The sequence below is a fragment of the Dama dama genome, chromosome 11 (assembly GCF_033118175.1).
Source record: "Dama dama isolate Ldn47 chromosome 11, ASM3311817v1, whole genome shotgun sequence".
NCBI lineage: Eukaryota > Metazoa > Chordata > Mammalia > Artiodactyla > Cervidae > Dama > Dama dama.
Genome location: NC_083691.1, coordinates 102642652 through 102660006, shown reverse-complemented (window position 1 = coordinate 102660006; position 17355 = coordinate 102642652). Strand labels below are relative to the sequence as shown.

Sequence of the window (17355 nt, the reverse complement as noted above, 5' to 3'; positions counted from 1 at the left end):
TTATAGAAATGCACACAAGAGTTTGCAAATCCTTAAGGTAGGCTTTAAGCCTCAGGAACTCCAAGGAAACTATTTCATTCAAACCAGTCTCAAGTGATATGCAAGGAGCTACCTAGCTCAAACAGTCCAAGGGCAAAATCAAGCCTTGGGGACAATTGGTTAAACTTCAACTCATATGACTTGATTTGAGGCAATTCTGTTCTCTTCCCCATAAATTTTCCTTAAGTCCATCTCTTCTAGAGGCCTGGAAGTCTTTGAAGGCAGTTGAAAGTCCATAGATGAAATGTGTGCGGTTAACTACTCTTGTTTGTGTTATATCAACGTGTGAACTGATTTCCCTGGTGGCTGAGATGGTAAAGCATCTGCCTGCAAAGAAGGAGAGCAGGGTTCGATCTTTAGGTTGGGAAGATCTCTTAGAGAAGGAAATGGCAAGCCACTCCAGTACCCTTGCCTGGAAAAGCCCATGGATAGAGGAGCCTGGTAGGCTACAGTCCATGGGGTCACAAAAGACTGGACATGACTGAGCAACACTACTGTCACTTTCAAAGTGTGAATTATGGTTATCATCAATATCCAAGGACTAATGTCAGCAATAATTACAGTTCTTTGGCAAATCTGAAACATTAATATGTTAATGTTTTTCATTCTATTGTTTATTTATTAGTTTCTTAAATAGAGTTAATTTACAATGTTTTGTTATTTTCAGTTGTACAGCAGATACATTAGGTTGGGCAAAAAGTTCGTTGATACATATACATACATACATATATATATATATATATATATATATATATATATATGTAAAAACTAATCTCTAAGACAATTTTGTCTTCCGTCCAGAAATATTTTCCAAAATATCAAATGAGTAGCAAGAAGTGAGAGTAATTGTTTTCATTCTTTTTTGACTTTTAGATTCTAAGTAAGCATAAAATTCAACTCTTCTTAACTTTCATTTGAGGATAGTGAATTGCCAAATCATAAGTGATTTGTTAGCGTTCATAAGTGTTCATAAGAGTTCATATGTGATCTAAGAATGAAAACTAAATTATTTCCTGGAACTTATGCTATTTTTTATAATATTACATTACTTTCAGTTTAGTTCAGTTCAGTCACTCAGTCATGTCCAACTCTTTGTGACGCCATGAATCACAGCATGCCAGGGCTCCCTGTCCATCACCAACTCCTGGGGTTTACCCAAACCCATCTCCCCTGGGTCAGTGATGCCATCCAACCATCTCATCCTCTGTCGTCCCCTTCTCCTCCTGCCCTCAATCTTTCCCAGCATCAGGGTCTTTTCAAATGAGTCAGCTCTTCGCATCAGGTGGCCAAAGTATTGGTGTTTCAGCTTCAGCGTCAGTTCTCCCAATGAACACCCAGGACTGATCTCCTTTAGGATGGGCTGGTTGGACCTCCTTGCAGTCCAAAGAGTCTTCTCCAACACCACAGGTCAAAAGTATCAGTTCTTCGGCACTCAGTTTTCTTTATAGTCCAACTCTCACATCCATACATGACCACTGGAAAAACCATAGCCTTGACTAGACAGACCTTTGTTGAAAAAGTGATGTCTCTGCTTTTTAATATGCTGTCTAGGTTGGTCATAACTTCCTTCCTTCCAAGGAGTAAGCGTCTTTTAATTTCATGGCTGCAGTCACCATGTGCAGTGATTTTGGAGCCCAGAAAACAAATGTCAGCCACTGTTTCCACTGTTTCCCCATCTACCTGCATTGAAGTGATGGGACCAGATGCCATGATCTTAGTTTTCTGAATGTTAAGCTTTAAGCCAACTTTTTCACTCTCCTCTTTCACTTTCATCAAGAGGCCCTTTAGTTCTTCACTTTCTGCCATAAGGGTGGTGTTATCTGCATGTCTGAGGTTATTGATATTTCTCCCGGCAATCTTGATTCCGGCTTGTGCTTCCTCCAGTCCAGCGTTTCTCGTGATGTACTCTGCATGTAAGTCAAATAAGCAGGGTGACAATATATAGCCTTGATGTACTCCTTTTCCTATTTAGAACCAGTCTGTTTTTCCATGTCCAGTTCTAACTGTTGCTTCCTGACCTGCATACAGGTTTCTCAAGAGGCAGGTCAGGTGATGTGGTATTCCCATCTCTTTCAGAATTTTCCGGTCTATTGTGATCCACACAGTCAAACAATGCTCATTCATATAAAATTTTTGTCTGATTAGAAAATTTGAATTTTTTGTTCAACTTTAAATGTTTTATTTTTCATTAGAAACCACCATTATCCTATTCCACACTTTCCTCATGGCATTTTTCACTTCCTCATTTCTGAACATGTAAATCAAAGGATTGAAAAAGGGAGTTAGGATGGTGTAAAATACGGCTACCATTTTGTCAAAGGAGAAAAAATATGGAGGTCATACAAAAATGAGAGGGTAACAGCCAGGAAGGCCAGGGGTCTCCAACAGGAGGAAATAAGCTGCAAATGCCAGACATTCTTATCTCTATTAAGCTGAAGGAGGAAACAAACTGGTTTTTCCTTCTCTATACAAATTTAAGAGGAGGTTTCTCTTAAAATGCTGTGTTGCCACGACACCTGGTTTCACCTCAAGCTAACTATTCTCAAACCTTGAGTTAACCAGTCCATTTTTTATTATGGAAATGTTTGTCTTAAGCTATGTTAATGTACCCCAGACTCTGTCTTCAATCGCCAAAAGGCTCAGAACCTACTTGACAAACCAGTATGTTATACTCAAATATTGTTCTCCTAATCTATGTAAATGAAACTATTTGTGTGGTAATCTGCCCTTCTACAAGATTCAAGTCAATCGTTTTGTGGCTTGAGATGAATTATGTGGTGCCATTCTGAGTTTTAAGACATTCCTTTCTTTTCATTAACAGACTGCTAGTGGCTATATAACATCCAGTTGAGGACTAGCAAGGGGGACACTCTTTTCTGCCCCCTTCTGATGCCTGTGTCAGAAGCTTCCTCTATCTCCTTTATACTTTAATAAAACTTTATTACACAAAAGCTCTGAGTGATCCAGCCTCGTCTCTGGCCCCTGATTGAATTCACCTCCTCGGAGGCCAAGAATCCTGGCGTCTTATCGTTCAGCAACAACCTTTCATCTACACCAGAGTTTTCATTTGGGTGCAGAGAGTACTTACCAAATGGTTTCTCATTTGTTTGAAGGTAAAAATGTAATGAAGACTTTAAAGAACATTATCAAAAGGTGTGAGGTTTGTCAGAAAAATAACCCAAAGACTGAAAAGCTAGCAAAATCTGGATTACAATAAAGTGGAAAGTATCCTGGAGAGGACTGGGAAATTGATTTCACTCATATGCCAAAAGCTAATGGATATTCTTGCTTACATGTTTGGGTAGATACTTTTACTGGATGGATTGAGGCTTTCCCCTGTCGTAGTGAACAAGCTAAAGAGGTCATAAAGATTTTAATCCATGAAATCATCCCCAGGTTTGGGCTGCCACAGAGCCTTCAGAGTGACAATGGCTCTGCCTTTAAAGCTGCTGTAACTCAGGGGTCTAAAGCTCTCGGAATAGAATATCACTTACACCGTTCCTGAAGACCCCAATCCCCAGGAAAGGTTGAAAAAAACTAATGACATTATCAAAAGACATCTGCGCAAATTAACTCCAGAGACACAGGACAATTGGATTAAAGCCCTACCCATAGCTTTAATGAGGGCTCGAACTGCCCCCAAAAAGGAGGGACTGTTCCCCTTTGAATGTATTTATGAAATGTCTTTCTTACACACAGACATTGTTATAGACCCTGAAGCCTTGGAATTAACTAATTATGTAACTCAGCTCACAGCTTTTAACAGGCATTAACAGAACACCAGGAGACGACTACTGACCCAGCCTCTGAGTCAGGCAAGCCTCTATTTGAGCCAGGAACTGAGGTCCTCATAAAAACATTGGGGTCTGGGGGCCCATCCCTTGAGCCCCTCTGGGAAGGCCCTTAACAGGTTATTCTTTCTTCTCCCACAGCCGTCAAAATGCCAGGAATTGATTCGTGGGTACATCACACGCGAGTTAAGAGGTGGCACCCTGACCAGAACTAAGTGATGTCATTTTATGTCTTTACTTTCTATGCTCTGACTTTGTATGTTTCAGATGGGCCTGATAATCTATGTGAGCCTGCTTCTGCTGACTCCATAGACCCTGAGTCTGCCGTTTGATACCTTCCTGTCCTGGGCTCACTCCTATCCTGCATTCCACAATCGGTCTAACTTTTGGGTCTGTGGAGCACTCCCCTCTTCATTGGTAGAAGGCTCCTGTGGTGGACATCTCCACTTTAAGGAAAAGATTTTCTCCAAGTCTGCGAATACCTTCGACAACAATCATATGTGATGCCTCTTCTTCATCTGATGACATCTAACAACCCTAAAATGGACTGATGCAACACTTTGTACTTTAACTATGGACACAATGTGACTTTTAACTTTGATTATACATTGTCTCGGTTTAATGACTATTTTGCTACACATAATGTGAGGCTGCGCCATGACAGGCAGCCTAGATTAGGAGTAGGCCTGGTTTTCCAGGGTAACATGATTATCAGGCCACCTGGAGCCAGCCAATCAATATGCGCCCAGTAAGGAAAAGGGAACCTATCAGAGGAAAGCTGAAAAGCCCGCTAACGCCCAAGTTTGAAAAAAGCCCGCGAAGGTTTGAGCCAATAAGATTACTTTGCAAACATGTAACCAATCCGCTTAAGCCAGCTACCAACTGCTTATGCACACCTTATAAATTGGGTAACAGCTCGGGCTCAGCACTTTCTGACCCTGCACCACTGCGTTGGTTGCGGCAGTAAGCCCTGACTCGAGCCAGCAATAAACTTCCCTTTTTTTGCGAGTTGCATTGTCTTGGAAGCCTTCTCTCTTCCCGCTCAGGGATTCGGACATCGGGCATAACATTTGGGGGCTCGTCCGGGATCCCTTGACCGGGGAAGGAGAACACTTTCAGGACAGAGGGGAAGGATAAATAATAGCACCGGTGCTCAGGCAGTTCAGGAAAGTCCAGTATAAAATCCGACGCCCTGCTGAGAAGCAGGAAGGTAACTGGCGCAGGAGAAAGCTTTCTATAAAGGGGGAACGGATTGGACGTTCCAGCCGGCACAAGACCGAGGCCAGCGAGCGCGCTGGAAGGCTGCCGGCTCTGCGGAAGGGGGAGTTCCTCTCCTGATCCCGAATCTGGTGAACAGTGGACGCCATTCGGTAAGGTGAATCTGCTACTGGGAGGCAAGAGAATTCAGGGGGCCCGAAAACCCAGCGCTGTGTCGTCGGCCGACATTTATCTGTCCGTGTGTTTGTCTTCGGCTCTCCGTGTTTGTGTGTGTGCCAGCATTGTCTCTGGTCTCCCTTTTCTTGAAGCCCAGGGAAAAGTCCCGTAACGCCTGGGTGTCTGCAGGTGGCAGGAGACGTCTGTAAGGCCACCCCTTTTTCCCCCTTTCCCACCTCTTCCTCCTTCTTTCAACCTGGCTTCCTTTCCTCCTTTTGAAATCTTTGAAGACATCTGAAGTTTTGTGTCTCTATAGAAGGTTTTCTGAGAGACTGTATTCTTGTATTTAAGGGAGTGTCTGATGAGGACTGCCAGGTTTATATGTGTGTTTTAACTCTGTTCTGTGTTGTGATTTGTGACGGCCATTTTGCTTTGTCTGGCCACCATTTAGACCTGCCGCCATTTTGTTAGAACTTGATTTTCTTTTCCTGTGCCTTGAGACCAGGGCTCTCAGGAACACTTATCTAGACCATCTCTAACTCCTGAGACTGAGAGAAAAAGGGGGGGGAAAAAGCCTTTAAAAATGTTATTTATTTCAACTTTTTTCATAAACTAGTAAATTTTATATTGTAATATCTAATTCATGACCAAACTTAGAAAATGAAGCTAGATCTTGCACTGTGTCTGTCCAAATATGTTTTGGTATGTCTTTGTGTCTGGAAAATATTTTTTAGGTTAATTTGTAAATGAGCTCTATTTAATTGGCTTTAAAAAAAGGGGGTAAGTGCTTACAAATCAAATAATTCTAAATTAAACAATAAATTCCAGGTTTAGGTGAACTGGGAAATATTCAGTACTAAATACCTGATATTAATGTTTGTTTGTTGACCTATCTAATATAGACATGTCTTAGAGTAATTAACATCAAGTAGAATATTTTCGTTGTACCTAGGTTTAATATAAGTTAAATATTATACCTATTACAAGTTTGTCAACAAGGAAATTACCTCGAGTGAAAAAAAAATGTAAATGAGGTATAAGTTTGTATATAAACTCTATTAAGAATAATTATTCTTTAAGGATATCTGTCTACAATGGTCTCCCCAGATTGGTGTAACTTGAATTTCTAAGGGTTGTGCTAAACTAAGTATTGGAAGTCTATTAAATAATTAGGTCATTTCCAAATGAAATAAGATTTTGAAACATTTACTACTAAACACTGATTTCCTTTTACAGAAAAACTAAAGAGATTTGGGACTATAAATGAATAATGTTCAATGCCATCCTAAAATGTTTTAAGAAAGCAAGAGTTTTAGAAATTATCACTGGTATTTATGCTCACCAATCTATAAAATGCTAATATAAAAGTTAGCTATTGATTGCTAAAGGAAAGCAGGAAGTGTGCTTTCAGTGAAGTATGAAAAAATACTAAAAAGAGTTATGCATGATCAGGATTTTCTAAAATTGTATTACAATTAGTTAGATAAGTGGATTTTGTTAGGAATGACATGGTTGTAAGAAAACTGCTTAGAGCCAGTTAGGTCCAAGATGGCTGAGCTGACTTTCACTAGACCTTGAGCCTTGGTATTTACACCCATTGTGACATATCAACAAGCTAAATGATACACCCATCAACTTTGACTAAATCTGACCAAAAGTTCTAAAGCTTTTAATTGATCTTTTCGATAAAACTTCCTAAATCAAATTCTTTTGAAGTTCCTTTGACATCTAGCTAACTTTGGGGTGTTTCAGAGGGCCCCTGAAACATCCCAAAGAGGGATATTAAACTGTTTATTTGGTTGGTTAAATTACATGAAAAAGATTATCAAATGAGTAATAAATCCGCTCATGTTATAATGTATGAAAAATTACTAATACAGATATCCTAGAAAGTATATGGAGTTCTTAACATTTTGATGTGTCTTAGTATTCTAATGAAAAACCTGATGACTTCACAAAAGTTAACAAAGGACTGAATGAACCAGCGAATATGCTTATAATTTTTATGGTTTCTATCTGAGAAATTACAGGTTTAAATCGTGTGTTTTCCAGGAATAGGAAAAACCTTCCTCTCAAACTAGTTATAAAAACAATTTGGTAAAATTACACCTTATAAACAAAACAATTATATTTTCTCTGTATCTGACTCCTCCAGAAATTTGAAACTCTTAGGTTTCCAGTAAGTTTATCAAATGAGCTAAGAAGGTTATCTCACTAACAGGTACAAAAATCTCAAGGAATTTTTGAGACCTTGAAAAGAAGAGTTCACCTAGATTTGTTAGGCAAAATCTGTGATAAGCTGTTGGTGTGAGTTTCCCAGCCCTGTTTTATATTAAAAGTTCAGTCTGAGATCCAATAAGTGTTTCAGCAAAATAAAAAGTCTATGATCAATTATGGTTATATAAATCATCAAACCAAAATTAGTGAAAACAGACCTATTTTGCAAGCAAACTAGCCTTAATTTGGTTGTATTTGATAAAAATGAGGGTAACTTTAGGGAGAAAAAGATATTTCAAAAAAATGTTAAATCCCAGTTTGTTAATGGAGGTCTGCATGTAGTAAGACTCATTTCTCAGAGTGCTGTTATGTGATATTAATGTGAAAGTTTGTTTCTGAAGCTTATCTCAGTAATCTATCTTTGGATGAAGATCAGATGCCTCATGACCTGCAGCCAGGACTGGAAAAAGACATAATTTAAGAGACTGTCTCCAACCTGGATGGAAGGACTTTTTATCAGGTACTCTTAACTAGCTCCTGCACATTGAAACTGAAGGGAAATTAACTCTTAGATTAATTCCCACTTGCAAAGGCCCCTACACTGGATTGGTCTATAGAGAAGACAGCTGACCTGATCTCACCTTAAAATGATGCTCAAACAAGAGAAACTACAGTACACCAGGATGAGAAGACAGCAACATCAGAGGTAGACAGCTTGCCCAAGATGCTGGATCTGCTTCGTATGATCATTTATAATGTTTTCTTGACTTCTTAAACCTTTGCATATAAATCAAAAGCTTTTCTATCATAGGCCTGATTCTATGCCAGTTTTAGAAATCAATCCAATTGTTGGGTTTGTGGCCAATTACCTGTATCTAGTTCTGGGTTACCTTGGTAAATTTCTCCACTACAAGACTCTAACTGGTTGGCCCTGAGGAAATTTACTTTAAAAAAAAAAAAAAAATTATAGTCATATTCAGGTCACTGTGATACTACCAGATGAGATCCCCTCACTGGGCCAATTAATAATGCCTACTCTGACTCTGGCCATAAATTTGAGCCTTTTTCTATTCCTCAAGCTCAATCAGAGCAACAAAAAAGTTTCAACAAAGGAAAAAGAAATCTCCCACAATTATAAGATGGATTTATATAGATAACACCAGGCTATGGTAATTTAGGTTTAAAGTCTCCTCTGTGTTGAAAACAATTATATCATGCTAAGGATAATCAGTCTAGTAACACTAGAAAACTGGGCTATGTGCCTTATAGATGGTGGTGCCAATGTATAATTTCCCTGAAAGATAAAGATTCGTACAGAGTAGACTAAGTCAGACAACCTGGGATATACTGGGCTACATCTAATGGAAGCTCTTGAGTCTTACTTGTGACTTTACTAGTACTGCTGGCTATGTTCTTTGTATTTCACCTGTTTTACAGAATTGCTATTTCTTACAGTGCCAAATGTGTGACTGAGGCCTCTGATAAAATGATATATATTTCCCTATGAGATTGATGATGATGGCAGTGTAACTCTAGATATGAGAAAAAGCAACAAGAGGGAATGTTTTCCTGGACCAAGAGGCTAGTAAGACAGGTGGTCCAGAGAATTTTGGATACTGTTTTATGGCCTAGTCCAGTAACAGCACATTGAGTGGCCTGTCAACAAAATCTTTCCCAAACCTGAGAATGGACATTCTCAGCACCGTGGGATAAAATGGTCATGAAATGTCCGCCTCAAAATCATGGTCAAGTTTATGAGCAAAAAGGGGCTCTGCCAACTGAAGATTGACACTTGCCATCTACATCTACAGAGATTATATCATGGCCACTGCAACTGCTGACTTTCAACGGCCCTGAAAGGAGTTCAGGGTGAAGATCAGGAATGAGGCGCTCCGTGCTCTGGGAAAATCTGGCAGAACAGGCCTTCAGATAGTTAGATCTTTTCAGGAGATTTTATGAGTCCCAATTCTTGCATCTTCTCATACCTAGAGAAACACTGACATCATTAATGGTGCCATCTGCTTTGGCTATTAAGGAAAAATTTTACAATTAAAAGTCAAAATAGAGTACTCAGCTATGGTTCAGACATCCTGAGAAATAACCAGGTGTTACTATGGGTGTAATTTCAGATTAGACATTGTATTGCTAAACACTTGAGTTTTCTGAGTCGTGTCAGGCTTAGATGCCACCATTCTCAAAACAATGTCTGCTGGAAGCTAGTAACTTCTACCTTACTTTTTATAAAACTAGGTAACTGGCTACAAGTCTCCCTGAAGTGCCAGGTCCAGACTGGGTTTCAGGCCTATTCTTCTAAAAGAAAGAGATTTATTTTGTCTATTAAAACTCCAGTTATTCTTCCTCTACCAAGGGATTGAGATTTTAATCATACAAGGCTCAAATCTAGGACTTGGAACTCAGGAATACTTCCAATTCAGTGTCTCTTCTCCAGGCTGAGGCAGTCCTATGCCCCATTTTGACAAGAGATTATCACAGTCATAGTTGCCCTGTTCCCTAAATTAAAGCTGAGCAGGACTCTGTGGGGTGGTGACTCTGGAGTAGAGACCTGCTGTACTGTAAAATATAGGCTTTATTCAGCCTCCTTGACCTTCCCTGAGTTCCAAAGGGTGGATTCAAACAATTGCTAATCAGAGAAGGGAAGAAATACAAAAACAGAGGGGAAGCAATCAAATGGTGGTACAGCCTTGGTCCTGGTTCTTACTCAAAGAAATATGCATAACAATGTCTTTTGAGTTCTTCTACAGAACTGGAGCCCCCACCCAGGTGAAAGATGGTAACTTCAGACTAAACACAAGATTCCTAGAACACAGCTCTGTTGCTTGACCACAAGCCAATCACCCCAAATGTTGCCTACTGTTTCTGGGGACCAGTGATGACCATCCTGTTAGGTCTCCTGTTTGGCCCCTGTCTATCTGAGAGGCGCCAACAGTTTCAAACTAAGCTGCTGTTATTACAAGAGTAAAAGCTGGTTTCAGATATAAAACACCCCAACTTAGGTCAGGTATAGAGAGACTTCTGCTCTGCTAGGCAGGCCTATGCCCAGGCACAGCAGGGAGAAGTTACAGAAGAAAGACACCTCCGCCCCAATTCCCAAAAAGCATCTTGAGTATGAAGTCTCTCAAGGGAGAGTTGTTAGGGAAAACACACTGCCTGTCTGTCCACCTAATGTTACTCAGATTTCAATATTCGACTGCCCCCACAGATAGAAGACCCATGATTGGGCCTTCCACAGAAACAACAAGACAGGGGGGAATGTGAGGCTGCGCCATGACAGGCAGCCTAGATTAGGAGTAGGCCTGGTTTTCCAGGGTAACATGATTATCAGGCCACCTGGAGCCAGCCAATCAACATGCGCCTAGCAAGAAAAGGGGAACCTATCAGGGGAAAGCTGGAAAGCCCGCGAACGCCCAAGTTTGAAAAAAGCCCGCGAAGGTTTGAGCCAATAAGATTACTTTGCAAACATGTAACCAATCCGCTTAAGCCAGCTACCAACTGCTTATGCACACCTTATAAATTGGGTAACAGCTCGGGCTCAGCGCTTTCTGACCCTGCACCACTGCGTTGGTTGCGGCGGTAAGCCCTGACTCGAGCCAGCAATAAACTTCCCTTTTTTGCGAGTTGCATTGTCTTGGAAGCCTTCTCTCTTCCCGCTCCGGGATTCGGACATCGGGCATAACAATAAGACAAATAGGTCTAGATTTGATGGTTTTTTACCTGACACTTATCAAATATGTGATGAGGTTATATGGCTAACTCCTGAAAAAGGAGTCTAATACCTACTGCCCCTATATGCTAGGAACAAACAGAGCCATCCCCAGAAGTTAGCCAGCAACTTAATTACAATGATTGGAAACAATTGGGATTTTTACCTCAGGAAATATGTAACGTAATCATTCCCGTGTTTTCCAACCCCAGTTCAGGTCCTCCCTTTGTCTGGCCAGGCACTAATTGGGACTGGGTATCTCAGTCACGCTGGCTTGCTCCAAACGGGACTTATTGGATATGTGGCTCTTACCTATGGGCATGGCTTCTTCCTGGTTGGGTAGGGACATGCACCCTAGGTCTAGCCTTTACTCATGGCTTTATATTTTCGGAGCTTCCAGAGAAGCCTGCTAATTTACCACACCTTAAAACCCGGTGGGCAAGGTCTGTGTTTCACTGGTTATGACTATCTGGCAGCAGTGTTTGTCCCCTCATTGGGAACTACAGGTGTTATGCTACGAGTGGGTGCTTTGAGTAATTTTACTAAACAGGCATTACAAGATTCTCAAAAGGCTCTTTCAGCTCTTAATGCTGAACAAGCACAAATTAGAAAAGTGGTTTTACGAAACAGATTGGCTTTAGATATTCTGACAGCTACACAAGGCGGAACTTGTGCCATCATTCATACTCAGTGCTGCACATAGATACCTGATATGAGCACTGATGTCACTCATTTTACTAAACACATGAACAAGACGACTGGGGCCATGGATACTCCTGAAGCCTCAATTGCCTCACTTTGGGAGAGGTTAACTAATTCCCCAGGGTGAAAACTATCTTAATTACAATAATTCTGATTGTTTTGTTTTTGCTGTTTGCTCCCTGCATCTGTAACTGTGTAACTGGATTTGTTTCTAGTCGCATGAAAGCTTTTAAGTTACAAATGGTTGCTCAAACTCCTGCTATCACTACAGCTTCTTCCGACTACTATTTGGGGCCCCTGGATCAGACATCCTCACTATGAGGATTAGGAGAATATGTTGCCTCACCAATTTAGGGACAACGCCCCTTGTCAGCTCCGATGCAGTTATGGAATGAGAACGATGCCCCTTTTCCCTAAGCAACATAATTCTCCTAAAAGAAAAGGGGGGAATGAGAGGGTAACAGGCAGGAAGGCCAGGGGTCTCCAAATGGAGGAAACAAACTGCAAATGCCAGACATTTTTACCTCTCTTAAGCGGCTGGAGGAAACAAACTGGCGATATTTTATTTCCTTCTCTATACAAATTTAAAAGGAGGTTTCTCTTAAAATGCTGTGTTGCCAGGACACCTGGTTTCACCTCAAGCTAACTATTCTCAAACCTTGAAATCCATTTTTTCTTATGGAAATGTTTGTCTTAAGCTATGTTAATGTACCCCAGACTCAGTCTTCAATCGCCAAAAGGCTCAGAACCTACTTGACAAACCAGTATGTTATACTCAGATATTGTTCCCTAATCTATGTAAATGAAACTATTTGTGTGGTAATCTGCCCTTCTACAAGATTCAAGTCAATCATTTTATGGCCTGGGATGAATTATCTGATGCCATTCTGAGTTTTAAGACATTCCTTTCTTTTCATTAACAGACTGCGAGTGACTATATAACATCCAGCTGAGAACTAGCAGGGGGACACTCTTTTCTGCCCCCTTCTGATGCCTATGTCAGAAGCTTCCTCTATCTCCCTTATACTTTAATAAAACTTTATTACACAAAAGCTCTGAGTGATCCAGCCTCATCTCTGGCCCCGGATTGAATTCGTCTCCTCGGAGGCCAAGTATCCCGGCGTCTTATCATTCAGCAACAACCTTTCATACATAAATATGCGTGGGATAAAGAACAAAACCGCAACAGCAATGTGAGATCTGCAGTTGGAGAGGGCTTTCTGGTGCCCTTCAAAGCTATGGGTTCTCAGACAGCAGGATGACCTCATAGGAGACAAGCAACAAGGAGAAGATTATGATGCAGAAAAACCCACTGTTGGTGACCACCAAAAGGCCAAAAATGTGAGTGTCAGTGCAGGCAAGCTCTGGCAGTGGGTACAAGTCACACATGAAGTGATTGATGATGTTGGGGCCACAGAAACACAGCTGGAAAATGAAGAGAATCTGTATCATGGAATGCAGGAAGCCCCTGTCCAGGCTACCACCATCAGAAGGATGCAGAGTCTACAGTTAATGATAGAAGAATAGTGCTAGGGCTTGCAGATGGCCACATAGCGGTCATAGGCCATGGCACTGATGACAATCACCTCCACCCCAGCAAAGAAGTGTTCAGCAAAGAGCTGGGTCATGCAACCTTAGAAGCAAATGGTTTTCCTCCAAAGGAGAGAGTCCACAATCATCTTTGGGACAATGACGGAGGAGAAGCACGCATCCAGGCAGGACAAAAAAGCCAGGAAGAAGTACATGGGGGAGCCCTGGAGTGCTGGGCTGCTACTGATGGTCACCACAGTTAGCAAGTTGCCCCTGACAGTTGCAATGTGAATGAACAAAAATGCAACAAATATTATTTTCTGCATGGTTGGATTCTGTGAAAACCCCAGGAGGACAAACTCATTTGCAAAGCTTTGGTTTTGCATAATTTCCAAGGAAAAGGTGAAAGGCACCTCAGTGAGCATGTAGAATCTACAAATAGAAGAGAGACAATTGTGTCTCAGACCAGTTTGGGGAGTCATCATAGTCATCAACAAATTGGTGCATCTATGTGAAAAATTGACTTATATTCTGTGCTTGCTTTTACATTAAGAACACAAAGCTAGAAATTTGTTGAAGGTGGTAGGGGGATTCCAGGAAGAATTGAGGTTTAGATAAATTGTTAAATGTTTTAAGATAGAGCTTCAATGTAGGAGAAGGGTAGGGATCCACCTGGGGTGGGGATATGAAATAGTTGTTATCTCAACTGCCAACTCTGGTCATATGTTAATAGTAGTGGTTTCCTGGAGTGAATTGTGACAAGAATTCTGAAGCCACATCCATGATCTGAGGAAAGGAAAAGAGCAGTTTATTGGTCATGCATGCCATGTGCATGGGTGGGAGAAGGGGGAGGGTTGCATGCCATCCGTGATCAGGTGACTTCCTTATCTACAGATAGAAGGAGAAATAAGACAAAACTGAAGACGTGCTTGGATCATGGCTATACTCCTAGTTATTTCTTTAAAATAAAAAAAATGAGACTTTAAAATCAACTAATTCATTCTTCAAAAAAAAAAGAAAAGAAAGAAAGATCATTGGGAACACACCTTGCAGTAGACTAATACATAATAAATATCCATGTGTTAAGTTGGCTTTCTTAACACTCATTATTTAAAAACAAGAATAGAAGCTGACGAAAATAAGTAATACCTACTAATATGTACTATTATGATGACTAAGTTAAATAATGCAAGGAAGCAGTTGTTCAGAGTTAAGTGGCTAGGAAACAGTCCACATCAGATCTTATTACCCAGTTTTACTGGTAGAAAGCCCATGCTTAAAGAGATAAAATTAAAAGAAATAATGATGCTGGCTCTGGAGTTTTAACATAGAACCTCTGACTCCAGCATGCAAGTGACTGACTCTACAGGGAAAGAAGCAAAAATTTTTTCTAGCAAGAGTTTCAGAGCAGGAGGGGCTTCTCTAAAGTCTCCATCCACTGTAGAGGTTATAACCTGATTCCTGTGTTCATGTTTGACTGATATTCTTGATGAAGGACACAGAGCCAATGATATAGAATTAGAAGGTAATGGCCAGATTATTTACAGATACAAACTGACAGGAACCACATAGGTAAGGAATAGAAACAGAATGCTGACTATAGACAGAGCCTGAGGCTTTGTTAGTTGCTAACTATTTATTCAAGGTGGCCCAATCAGATCAAGCAGTACTTATGAGTGTGTGTCTGTTTCAAATGTATATGACTTACTCTAATGTAGGGAGATTCACATATAACTTCCCTACCCATTTCACACAATTATAATGAGGGTCAAATTGGAAAATGTGAAATTGCTGCTTATGATAAAATGCCCTTACTGATTTTAGTGACTCTTCTTACTTAAAAAGCCAAGCAGCTTATCCACAGAAAGTTTTTCCATTAGTCATCCAGATATTACTCCAACTTTTGACTTCATTTCTTATAGCAAGACACAACTTTGAAGAATGACTGTCCTTTGCTGTTGTTTAGTCTCTCAGTCATGTCTGACTAGCCTGTCAGGCTCGTCTGTTCATAGGATTTCCCAGACAAGAACCCTGGAATGGGTTGTCATTTCCTTCTCCAGGGGATCTTTCCTACACAGGCATTGAACCCATTTCTCCTGAATTGGCAGGTGGATTCTTTACTGCTAAACAACCAGGGAAATATGATTGTGTCCTTCCTTGTACATATGAGAAATTCATCAGTCAAGTGGAAGTGAGTGTGTGTGTGTGTGTGTGCGCGCACACGTATATATACTATCTATGCTTGTTAAATACAGAAGTAAAAGCGTTGAGCTTTCTGAAAGAATTAAAAATGAGTTGATTTTTATGAATGACACTGACTGCTAACAAAAATGCTTGAAAATATGAATAAAAGTAGCAAATATACAGATGTATATACAACATGTCTTTTTACTTTAAAACAAATTGTTTCCAATGTACTAGACATCCCTAAACAGTGCCTGTATTCTGAACTCCATCAAGCAAACAAGAACATGAAACAAACCTTATAAGATCATTGGATCAGTTAATGACTATATATTAAAGAGTAAAGACTATCCATATATGCAGAGACAATGAAATGAAATAAAGACATCTGGTCCAGATTCATAGAGACCTAGGTTCAAATCAAAGCTCTTGTACTAAGTTATATTATGTGATGAGAAAAGTTACTTAAAATTCTCAGGAGCCCAGATTCTATTCTGTAATTGTGTATAGTAACAATACTTATTGATAAGGTTCTTAGGAGAATCTGATAAGGCAATATTGACATTCATAAAACCATTAATGCAGTTAGATGCCCTGGAGAAAAGTGCCATAAGTGCAAACAAGCTCCCAGAGCCTTTGACACAGAGCAGAAGTGACAATCCTTTTACTCCCGATTTCTGCTTTCCCATGATTTAGGCTTACAAATATCGTTACTCATCCTTTTACATTTTCAGAAATATAAAATAATTTTATTGGTTACCACAATGAAGATATGGTATCATTTAAATTTGTGACACTTTTAAGTCTTTAATAATCCCTGAATACAATTTTATAGTCTTCAGACCTTCATGTGTGCATGTGGGTACTAAGTTGCCTCAGTTGTGTCCGACTTTTTGTGGCCTTATGGGCTGTAGCCTGCCAGGCCCCTCTGTCCATGGGATTCTCCAGGCAAGAATATTGGAACGGATTTCTGTGCCCTTCTCCAGGGGATATTCCCGACCCAAGGATCAAACCTGCATCTCTTCTGTCTCCTGGATTGGCAGGCAGGTTCTTATCCATTAGCATCACCTAGGAAGCCCAGATCCTCAGGAGCCCACTTCTTTTTCGGGTAGTGTCATTGTACAAAGAAAATCAAATACAAACAGTGGAGAGAAAGAGCAAGGCTCTGTATTAATCTAACAAGTAATTCTTAGGCTCTGTACTTCCCTAATCTGGGAAGTTTCTAAGAAATACTATTTTAGAATCAAATGCTTATTAAATATGAACAAATCAAACTGTTCTTTTTTTTTTTTAGATAAAAGGAATTTCCAAGATTACTGTTAATACTTAGGCAATGGAGAGGACAGTGTCCTCAGAGTTAATGATCACAAGGTCTATGATTAGAAATTATTTGAAAGGTAATTAAATGTGCTGTGCTGTCCTGGATTGACCCCTAGAACAGAAAAGGGATAGAAGTGGAAAAGTTAGTGAAACATGATTAAAATCTTGTGCTTCTTTAAGAACGATATAATCAATGTTCATTCCACAGTTTTGACAAATATACTACTAGTGATGTTAGATGATAATTATTAGGGGGAAATAATTTAGGAGTAGACAGAAACTCTGTGTTATCTTGACAACTTTTCTAATAATCTAAAATTATTCAAAAATGAAAAGTTAATTAAAATAATATAATAATTGTTCAGTTTACAATATAAAAAATCTAGAAGCTACAGATTTATAGTCATGTGTCACTGAAGAAAGCACAAAGTTTCTGAGTCTTCTCCAATAAAATAGAGCACGTTTTGTTCAAGCTGT

At 40.0% G+C, this 17355-nt stretch overlaps 1 pseudogene; it reads right to left on the bottom strand.

Moving 5' to 3' along the window:
- Window positions 1–2208: 2208 nt before the first annotated feature.
- LOC133065641 (olfactory receptor 4C15-like) lies at window positions 2209–13760 on the bottom strand (annotated as a pseudogene).
- Between the last annotated feature and the right edge of the window lie 3595 nt (window positions 13761–17355).